We start from the raw sequence: 10008 nt of genomic DNA, 5'->3' as shown, positions 1-10008 counted from the left end.
AGATAAAGTATTACTCAGCAACAGCAATGCTATTGTCCTCTGTCAGTGGTTTTCAAATCCCGTTTCATAGACAAGTCACAGAATTTTCAAGAGTAAATAAAAAGAAGTTAACTTATTAAATATGTAAAATAAATTTTGGCTAAGCAAAAATTAAACACTTATTCAAAGCTACAGGACTTCATACTTTCAAACCGTTCTGTGCACATTTGGATATTCTAATATGGGTGTAAGAGGGTGGGCATGCAAGAAGTAACATACTTACATGTAGCACCCAGATGCTTAGGTTAGGAACTGCATCTTGTTTTACTTCAGGAAAACATCTTCAGTTGTTCTGTTTAATAATGGAAAAATTGGGGGTCAGGAGCACCAGGGGGAGTTGGAGGAAGTGATGGATGATATAATCAACATGTTGCATAAATATATGAAACTTTCAAAGAATAAAAAAGAGTATTAAAATAGATTTCTGTCTAGAATGCATTGATCATTATATTTTATTCTCAGGAGAGTTTTACAACAGAGGGGAAAACCTATAGACTTTAGATAAGCTACATAAATATCAAGCACTATGACCAGTATGGGCTATTTTACTACAAAATTTTACTCTAAATAAATATTCTCATGGATCAAAGCACAAGAGTTACAAAATGAAACAGCAACATGATTCTTTGCTCTGCCTGGAAGGAGCAGCATAGGTTTCTAAAATCTAGGAGACATTTTTATGTATCTATTACTCCTTTTCTAGAAAACATGTATCAATTAAATCAACATATATATGTGTGTATGTGCATGTGTTCCTCCTAAACAAATTATTATAAATATTTTTCTGATTTTTACATGCAATCTAAAAATCATTATTGCTGTCATATTTAAGCAAATTTTGAACCAAGTTAAGGAACCAAAATCACAAAATAAGCACGCATATTATAAAATTTATAAATAAGAGTAAATATTTAGACAAATTTGCAACACAATTGATTTCAATGATATTATCAAACACTTCAGTGGCTATTGGCACTTTCTAACTCTGACTCATTAATAATTTTAGCAGGATTGTCTAAATTTCTCAAAATTTTCTTTGTATGTCAGTCTAAAAATAAAGTTCTGATTAATGTCTGAATTCTATTTTTAGCTCAAAATGATCCTTTCTCTGCCTCCTACTGATCAGCTTTCTCTTGCAGCTAATAATTGAAGTACATATTCACCAGCCTTAACCATTTGAAAGTTGAAGAGATTAAAGTGATTTTTGTGTTGGAGTTCAGGACCAAGATATTCTTAAAGAATATCCTACGAAGAACTTATATTTCCTATTACTCTTTCCAGAATGACTTAGCTTTGGATCTTCTCTGACCTAATCTACTTTCAATGTTTCTTGAGGAAAAGTGTACCTCAGCACAATTGTTTACTCTCTCTGGCTGAGTTTACCTAGACTTTCTCACAGAATCTTGCCTTTTTCCTGGAACATTCTTTCTGAAGCTAGTTTTCATTCTCATCACTAAGATACGTTTTTCATAGATCATTCTTCTTGAGAAACCTGCATAAGTAATTTGCTTTCTCTTTTCCATTTATCTATTAACATATGTTCTTATCCTGTCATGAACTCAACTTTCTCCTTTTTTTTTTTTTTTTTTTTTTTTTTTTTTTTTTTTTTTTTTTGCTTGCTTTTGTCTTCCTTTTGGGAGTGAAAACTCCTTGAGGACATAATGGTCACCTAGTAAATATTGATAAATGTATAGATTATGGATTTGTGTTCCAGATGATGTCAGTTCCGAAAAGGTCATATTCCTCCTGCCCTACCTTCTGCTCATGGAACTGACATGGACACTATGTACAAATGATATCTAGGGTGGCACAAAAGGGACTCGCATGCAGTTAGGTACAGAAATTGATAAAGCTGAAGCTCCATCTGGTTTCATACACTGAACTTGAGCTTCTGTGGATTTTGTTTTGTTTTATTTTGTTCCTTTATTTGTTTGTTTGCTTGCTATTTATCAGAGTCTTGGGAATGCTCGGGCAATTAATGCTCAGAAGCTAGTAGAGTTTGTGAGAATTACTGTAAAGCCCCCAAAACAAAAGTGAGTTTATGGCTCAGAGAAATCCCAAGACCTTGAGGTCTGAAAGAATCCACAATCTATCATGGATGAAGAATAGGTGGTTTCATATGGTAGCTCTGCACCCAGCAGAATTGGACATTTGAAAGGGAGACTAGACAAAATAGTGAATGTTGTGGTGAGAACTGACAGACTGGTTATGAACATACATGAGAGTTCATTTGAGAAAGTCATAGAAACAGTGGGCTGGAGTTTAAGTAGAAGGAATGTTTAGCTACCAATATGATAAAGGTTGAAACCAACACAACTTAGTTATTAAGGTTGCATATGTATATAATAATTTATAATATGACTTAATGATCTCAAAAATTAAAGGCTTTGCTACATGGAGTACACTGGTTAGCATCATACCTAAAGATTGATTTTTCACCTTGGACAACATGATTTACTTCCTTTGCAATTTTCTGATGTGTGTTGTGCCATTACTTGCCTTGGTCAATATGTCAGTATTATGTGTCACTTTCTGGGGAAGGCTATAAGGAAACTGAAAAGCCAGCTGGAAGCTGAGGGCTTGAAGTGCAGTATTTGTTATCAATGCTTAGGACTCAGAGATCTATATATATATATCTATCCTAGATAGACCACTGTGTTTCCATTGTGTCTTACAAGGATCTCTATAGAAGTATTTTCTCACTTGGATTTTCTAAATAGCCAACAGAAAAAAAAATCATTAGAATGTATACTGAGCTTTCCAAATCTGTTTTTGTAGTATTTTTCAAATATTTCAAGTGAATTAAGTCTGTATTGAAATTTTACTGTGCTCAAAAAACAAAGTAGAGCTCTCTTTCCCATCCTGCAAGATGGCTGGTGAAAAGGCTGAGAAGCCTAATGCAAAGGAGAAGCCTGCAGCCAAGAAGCCTGGAGATGGTGCCACTGCAGGTTGTGCAGGCAAGACTGAAAATGGAGGCCCTAAAGTCAAAAAGTTGAAGAAGGGGAAGCCTCACTGTAGCGGAAACCCTGTCCTGGTTAGAGGAATTGGCAGAAACTCCCGGTCTGCTATGTATTCTGAAAGGCTTTATACAAAAGGAAGTACTCAGCTGCTAAATCCAAGGTTGAAAAGAAAAAGAGAGAGAGAGAGAGAGAGAGAGAGAGAGAGAGAGAGAGAGAGAGAGGGCTCTTGCTACAGTCACAAAACCAGTTGGTGGGGACAAGAATGGTGGCAACCGTGTTGTTAAGCTTTGGAAAATGCCTAGGTATTATCCTACTGAAGACGTGCCTCAAAAGCTGATGAGCCATGGCAAAAAGCCCTTCAGTCAGCATGTAAGAAAGCTGCGCCAGCATCACCCCTGGGACAGCCCTGATCGTCCTAACCGGCGCCATAGGGGCAAGAGAGTGGTTTTCGTAAAGCGGCTGGCCAGTGGCTTGCTACTTGTGACTGGACCTCTTGCCCTTAACCGAGTTCCTCTGCGTAGAACACACCAGAAATTTGTCATTGCTACCTCCACAAAAGTCGACATCAGCAACGTGAAAATCCCCCAGTACCTCAATGATGCTTACTTCAAGAAGAAGCAGGTACAGAAGCCTGGGCACCAGGAAGGCAAGATCTTTGACACAGAGAAAGAGAAATACAAGATTACAGAGCAGGGCAAGGTTGATCAGAAACCTGTGGACTCATAAATTTTGCCAAAGATCAAAGCTGTTCCTCAGCTCAAGGGCTACTTGAGATCTCTCTTTGCTCTGACAAATGGCATGTATCCTCACAAACTGGTGTTCTAAATTTCTTACCAAGAACCTAATTAAATAACTGATACATTTGTGTCCCTTTTGTGATTGTAGTGTGTAAGCAATTGCGTTGCCAGCATGTGTGCATTCAGAGGCCAGTAGACAATTTTGTATGTGCATGTGTGCATGCATGAGTGTATGTGAGTAAGTAAGTAAACCCGTGTACAATGCCTGAGGAGGTCAGAAGTTTTCGGATCTCCTGAAACTGGTGTTAGCCACCAGATGTGTGTTGCAAATCAAACCCAGGTACTTTGGAAGAGCGGCTAGTGCTCTTAACCGCTCAGCCATCTCTCCAGCCCCTGACAATTGATATCATCCTCTTTCCCTTTAAACTTTATTTTTTGAGAAAGGATCTCTGAATTTGAAGCTCAATTTCAAATAGGCTGGTGGGCCAGTGAGCTCCTGTCTTTGTCCCTGGTTACAGACATATCAGCTTTATTGTGGGTATGGATTTTGCTTCTACTGTAGAGAGGTTGCAGGGAAGTGGCATCTGCTGTGGGTCTTTTCACAACTTTAGTCTGGGCATGTACAACTGGGTCATTCACTCTTTCCCCACCCTTAGCCAGAAGATGTGTATACTGTGTATGCTGTTAAATACTTGATGCTGATTGGTGATTTCATGGTAGTGAATAGCTGTAATCCCTGTACTTCAGAGGTAGAGGATCAGTTCAGGGTCATCTTCAGCTGATGGTGAGATGTAGGTCAGCCTGGGCTAAGTGAGACCCAGGTCTTCTGCAAGAACCACCAGTGTTTTTAGTCGCTGAGATCTCTCCAGCCCCAGGTTTACACATTTTAAATGGTATGGAGTCCTAGATTACTCTAGAGGAGGGTGTGCCAGTTTACTGAAGATGGAATTCACTGTAAGGGAGACTTGGGTCACCTCGTGGTTCTGCGCTTGGCTTCTCAGGCTTCTGATGAAATTTCAGTTTCTGTCTTTGTTATTTCTGGAATGTCACAGAACTTCTGTTTTGAGTTTCTTAGTATGATACCTGAGACTCATGGCTCAATAGTTCTTTTCATTACCTAGTATGTGTTAAATGTATCACAATTTTAAAACTCATCCAACTCACCCTTGAAAGGCATTCATTTGAGTTTATTGGTGATCATGAATAAAGGCACAGTAAACAGTAAACATAAAAAAAATAAAGTAGATAGCTCCTGAGGAAAAAGACCAAGGTTTTCTGGCCCCCACATATATGCACATACATGTGCACCTACACACACATACATGTATGAGCATGCACACATACACACATATAAATGAAAATAAAATTTTACTCTCTTCTAGACAAGTAGTATACCAATGGAAGTTTTTCAAAGAATAAGAGAGTATTAACAGACTTCTAAGATAAGTGTGAATAAATCACAGTTCCATATTCACCTTGATGTTGAAATAATTCTGTTATGTAAACCTTGTGGTATTTAACAGAGATTCAGCACATGAGGCAAAGTAAACATTGTCTACTCTCACAGATTATAATTATGACCAGAAGAATAATTTTATGATATAGCATACATAATAAAATAATTTATACACAGAGCATCTATAGTCACAGTTCAAAACCAGTGACTCCATCTGATTAATCATGTAGAAAACTGACCAGCTTTAATGACACAACAAACATAAATTACAAAAGTGTTCTCAGCAGGAGAGCTGTAACTATAGGGAGACTCTGTCACAAAAAGACCAAAAAAAAAATGCTCTCAGATAAGGTGTAAATTCCACTATTTTTTAAAGGTCTAAGAGATTCTAGAACCAACTACCCTTCAGCTGGAAGAGACATAAATCACAGGACTCTCAAAAGCAATGCCTTACCACAGTAAGCATTTTTGAAAAGTTTTATTTTTCTTTTAAATTGTCGAAAAACAAATTTATCAATAAAAATGAATTATTTCACTTTTTATGTAATTCTGCATACTAAATAAAAATCACACACACACACACACACACACACACACACACACACCAGAAAGTTACCCCAAGTTACAGGTAACACCAGCAGGCACTGAAGTGAATCTTCTAGCATAACAGAGATGTATGAACACCACTGTATAAAATAAATTTATCACTTAAAGAAGCCATATATGGCTTCAGGAGCTATTTTACTAATAAAAGCAGAACAAAAGTGCATGCATATTGTATATGTATTAAGTAAGATTACAAAATAATATGTTTCCTATGACTTTTTCAGACATCCTTAGCATTATTTACTGCTCCTTCCTCCTTCTCCCTCTGTATTACTATCTCTCTGCAATTCCCAGTTAAAATCATCTCATTTTATTATTTTAATATTTTTACTGTTATCATGTATTTCCTATAATATATCTTAATCGAATTTAGACCCTCTTCCCCCATCCACATCTTCCCATGGACTCTGACCCCACACGCTGGATTTCATGCATTCTATCATATATATTAAGTCCTATCTGGTCAAGCCTTTGTACCCAGATGTCCCTCAGTGCAAGTTCATCCACTGGAATCTAGTTAATCTATTGAGTCATTACCTTAAAGGAGATCTACTCTCCCTCACCCAAAAATAATCAGTTACCAATAGGTCTTCAGCTAGGGTTGGGGCTGCTCTCTGTTTCCTTCATTCTATGCTGAATTTTTGTCAGATTGAGTCTGCATGGGTTTTTGCATATTGTCACCATTATTGCAAGTTCATATGAGCAAGTTCCCAGTTACCTGAAGTCTTTGTTTCCTTATGTTCACGCACCAACCATGGCTCTTTCTGCCGCCTCTTCAGCAATGATCTGTGAGCCGTGGGTGGGTGAGGTTTAATATAGAAGTGCAATCCAGGGACACATACCCTGCAGTCTCTAATTCTCTAAAATGTAACCAGTTGTGGCCTTCTTTGTGCACCACATTCTGTTGTATAAGGAAGCTTCCTTGGTGAGAGTTGAGAGACATATTAGTATTCTCTCTACCCCCCTGTTCCACTATGCAAGTTGCTAAGGGAGAAAATCAAACAATGCTCCAACCCAGTTCCAAAGCCTAATAAGCACAATGGCTGGCACAGCAAACCATCTCTATTGGTACAGTAGCATCACTTTTATCAAGGGGAAATCAACAGCTATCTAATTGAACTTAAAGCCCTCTCAATGGAAGGGAACTCATGGACAGAACTGCAAATATAGCTGAATACACATGGCTGGAAAGGTCATAAATCCTAGAGAAAACCCTTCCTCTGTCGTATCTCTAGACCAACGAAATATCTTACTGTATGCTAAGTATGAATCCTTATATTTAAAGATAAATGTACCATACACCATTCATCAAAGAAGTTTCTTTTTACAACAGATGGAGGCTATTACAGAGCTTCATATCTGTTCACACACAACATATGTCTGAGAGATACACATCCCTAAATGACACATTTACAGTGGAACCTCTATACCTAAGGATCATGGAACATCGAAAAAGTTTTGAAAAGAAGGACAGGAGATAGATTCCAGTCACAGTGAGTGATGAATTGTAGTCTCATTGAATTTAATACTTCTAAAATTGTCCTTATAAAATGATAAATACATTACTAGCAGAATGATTGAAAGAAATCTCCTAAAAGAATATCTAAAACATGAACAAAATATAAACAGGTTCAAAGTGCAAACAGAGGTGTTGGTGTATTTTGTTTCTTACACTGGATGGTGGGTGTGGTAGTGCTCATTTTACTGCTATACTTTGCTTGGAATAAATCTGTATGTACATGTGTGTGCATGTCCTCTTCTGACATTGTTTATATCATTTCATAACAAAAAGGTAATGAAGATGCATGTCATGATATAAATTATAATTAGAACTATTTGTAAATACAAATAATGTGCATTAAAAAATCTAGAAGAAAATTATCAATAGTTACTGAATTTCACTTATTGGAATGTCTACAATCTTATTTCGTTCCTTTAAACATTTCTCACAGTTTCAAATTTTCTATATTATTTTATAAACAGAAAAAAATAAGTACAGAAGTGAAAATTATACAGAAAAATCGTTACATCCTTGTGCATAGTAATGTTATTTGAAATAGCTGAAAACAGGAAAGAGCTTAGATTTCCTTCAGTGAGGGAAAAGTTAAACATACTATGTGTTCTAATAACAAGACTCTACTATTAAATAAAAGCAAATCATCAGGCTGGAGTTTATCTCACTAGTGAGGTGCTTTCCTAGGATGACTTGGGGTTTGATCACAGGCATTGTTAAATAATTAAAAGTTGGGGGCTAGAGAGATGACTCAGTTTTTAGGATACTTGCTATTCTTCCAGAAGACATTGTTTTTTTTCCCAGCACCTACATGATAATTAACAACTGTCTTTAATTCTAGTTCCAGGGAACCTGACACCCTCTTCTGTCCTCTGTGCCACTTATGTACATGCAAGCAAAACACTCATACACATAAAAAATAATAAGTGTTAAGATAATAAAATAATGAAATAGTAAATAAAATATATTTAAAAAATTTTAAAAACAATAATTCAAAGTTAAAAACAATTAATAATAGTATGAGAGCATGCTTTTACCCCAGGATTAGAGAAGACATTATAGGGAGATAGAACAAAGTGTTGCCAGTTACTTAGAGGGTCTCTTGAAAGTAACTGTGGGGGGCCACAGGAGGTGAAGCTGTTGTGATACTCTGTGGTGGTGGCACAGGTCTGTATTAAGATTTGATGATAGTTACACAAATATTCACATGTAACACATGATAGAACTATATACACACATTGTACCAATGGTAACTGCCAGTTTGTTTTATAGCATTATGATTACATAAAACTCGAGCACCAGAGAAAACTGGGTAAAGGCTACATCGACCCCTATGTTCTAGGGGTCTTTGCAATATCCTTGTATCTATAATTATTTCAAAACACAAAGTTTAAATATTTTTATATAGATTAAAATTTTCTCTAGTGAGCATTACTGTCATAATGTTTTCTATTTTGTTGTTTAAAAATACATATACAGTATCTGAACATGAGTGCATGTGTATAGCGAAGTTGAAGGCTAAATAATAAGAAACACAGTGCCAGACAGGAGAGACCTTCAAGTTGATGGTCAAGGTAGTCCAAGAGAATCCCAAAATAACACAGGCTATTGCCACAGCCCTTGATTTAAGCTCTCAGAGCTTTAAAGTAAGACCCTGTTCCTGAAGACAGGACATACTTCGGACACAGGACTTAGAGTGATGGAGCTGGAAGTGACCTGGAAGCCTCCTCCTAAAGACTAGCTCTCATAGCTCTAGAGGAAACTATGCAAGCTGCTAAGGGAGAAAATCAGTCAATGATCCAACTCCATCTGTAAAGCCTAATAATCACAACGACTGGCACAACAAACCACTGGTGCAGTAGTGGCACTTTAATCTTGGGGTAATCAACAGCTATCTAATTAGACTAAACTCACTGTCAATGGAAGGAAACTCATGTATGGAACTGTAAATATAGTCAAATACACATGGCTGGAGAGGTCATAGATCCTAGAGAAAACCCTAATTTTGTTGCATCCTTACTTTCTTAGCGTATGCTAAATATGTATCCTTATAATTATAGACAAGTATACCATTCACCACTAATAAGAGAAGCTTCTTTTTACAACAGTGGAACCTCTACACCTAAGGCTCATGGAAAAGAGCAGAACAGGCAATAGAAAGAATACTACTGCATCCCTCAACTCTCACCAGCAAACTCTCTTCATACAACCGAGTGTGATACACACAGAAAGCCACAACTGGTCAAGGTGTAGAAAATAAGACACTGCAAAGTATGTGTCAGGGGATAAGACTCATATATTAAACCTCACCCACTCATGTCTCAGGGACCATTTTGGAAGAGGGGGCAGAAAGACTGTAAGAACCAAGTTTGGTGCATAAACATAAGGAAACAAAGGATTCCAGGCCTCTGGAAACTTGCTCATATGAAGGTGCAGCAATGGTGACAGATTGCACAGGATCCATACAGACTAAATCAAACAAAAACCCAGCATAGAAGTGTGGAAATGGGCAGCAAGCCCCAGCCTTAGCCAAGGAACTCTTGACAGCTGATTGCTGCTGATCTTCTTTAAAGGAGTAACTCTAGAAAGGCTGACTAAACTCCAGCAGATAAATTTGCACCTAAGAACATCTGAGTACAATGGCTTGACTTGATAGACCTTAACATACATGACAGAATGCATGAAATCTTGTGGGGG

The 10008-nt window shown here is 37.2% G+C and overlaps 1 pseudogene; it reads left to right on the top strand.

Moving 5' to 3' along the window:
• The first annotated feature begins 2908 nt into the window (after positions 1 to 2908).
• LOC103740317 lies at positions 2909 to 3847 on the top strand (annotated as a pseudogene).
• Positions 3848 to 10008: the final 6161 nt, after the last annotated feature.

This window comes from Nannospalax galili, unplaced genomic scaffold, assembly GCF_000622305.1.
Source record: "Nannospalax galili isolate Female #2095 unplaced genomic scaffold, S.galili_v1.0 scaffold639, whole genome shotgun sequence".
NCBI lineage: Eukaryota > Metazoa > Chordata > Mammalia > Rodentia > Spalacidae > Nannospalax > Nannospalax galili.
This window is presented reverse-complemented; position numbering and strand designations above follow the sequence as displayed.